The sequence below is a fragment of the Echinops telfairi genome, unplaced genomic scaffold, assembly GCF_000313985.2.
Source record: "Echinops telfairi isolate 266 unplaced genomic scaffold, ASM31398v2 ScPeMD7_7458;HRSCAF=8496, whole genome shotgun sequence".
In the NCBI taxonomy this organism is placed as follows: domain Eukaryota; kingdom Metazoa; phylum Chordata; class Mammalia; order Afrosoricida; family Tenrecidae; genus Echinops; species Echinops telfairi.
Genome location: NW_022111358.1, coordinates 14,471,328 through 14,472,838, shown reverse-complemented (window position 1 = coordinate 14,472,838; position 1,511 = coordinate 14,471,328).

The window sequence follows — 1,511 nt, the reverse complement described above, 5'->3', positions numbered from 1 at the left end:
CGTGCGCGCGCCCCGCCGCGCCGCAAGACCGACCATCTGAAGCGCGGGACAGGCGCGCGGCTGTGGCGGCTGTGGCAGCGGGAAGGCGTGGGCTGCATTTAAGAACAGCCTGTAGGTGTGTGCCTTAAGCAACAGACTGTCGCCACGGTTGCGCGTGTATCGGGGTCTAGGCGCGCTCCTTTATTTCGGAGGACTGGCACCGAGCAGCTCCGCTGGCTCCGCTCCACTGAGGGCGTCGGCGCTGCGGGGCCTCCCGCGGCCTGTCCCACGGCGTCCCGGGCGAGGGCCTCCCCTCCCGAGGGGGGCTGCCTCGCTCCTAGCTCCGCGGGGCTCTCGCCGCCCGGCCGGGCACGGGAGGCGCCTCGCACACGAGGACTTGGGCGCCTCTGAAGAGAGGGGCTTCCGGGTGGAGGGTTCTCGAGTTGGGCTCCCGACCTGGTGGCGGCTGGCCGTGAAGTTTGACGGGAACCGCGCTGTCCGCAGGGCTCTGAGCTTGCGCGGGGCGCCAGGTCCGGCCCAAACCCGGAGACGCCGGCAACCCGGAGCCACGAGGGGGCGGGGTCGCCTGTCGGGGCGGGGCGGGTGGACGTGAGGTTCTTGCCGCTCTGGCCCGAGTGGGGCCGCAGGCAACTCTATGCTGTATGCTCTCCATCAGAATGGTTCCAGAATGAAAAGCTTACTGAGGAAAAAAAGAAAGCTCAAACAAAACTCTGCCCTTTTCTGATCGCAGCCTAAATAGGGTTTAAATGAGAAAGTGTCCTTTGTCTCCTCCTTGCTTCCTTCCTCCAAACCGTCTTTCCATTGTGAACCCCAAGCTACTTTCAACCTTTAGTTTCTACCTTTTATTTAAAGAGATTGGCATTAGTAACCCTTCACAGGCTTAGAGTTCTTGGAATTCAGTATCCCATACTAATAACATGCCAATAACATGGAATAATAAAGAATGTATTTGCTCATTAGGAGTTAATATTAAATATATGTATGTTATGAGTTCAATGCTAGGGGAAAAGTTTACTATTTTTTAAATTTTTATTTTTTACTTTTTTAATTAAAAGATCACTTTTTTGGGGGGCTCTTACAGCTCTTCGAGCAATCCATACTTCAATTGTATATTTGTACATATGTTACCATCATTATTTTTTAAACATTTACTTTCTATCTGAGCCCCTAGTATTAGCTCCTCTTTTTCCCCTCTCACCTCCAATTACTATCTACCTGTAACACTCACCAGTTACCCAAGTTAGTGTGTAACTTTTGTGGGTACTTAACCATGAAGTTATACCTTATTTTCTCCACATCAGTATATAACTGAAACCATTGTTTAACCTCAATGACCCATTTTGAAGCTTTTGTTAAATCAGATTAGTTCTATTACCAGATCACTTCTTTTGGGTATAAAGGCACAATTCTCCTTCACAATATTAGATCTGCTTCTAGCTAATGAATTGAGATGCAGGTTTACCTTTTTTCCCTCCTTCTTTATAAGTTAAAGAACAAAGATGTCATTTTTT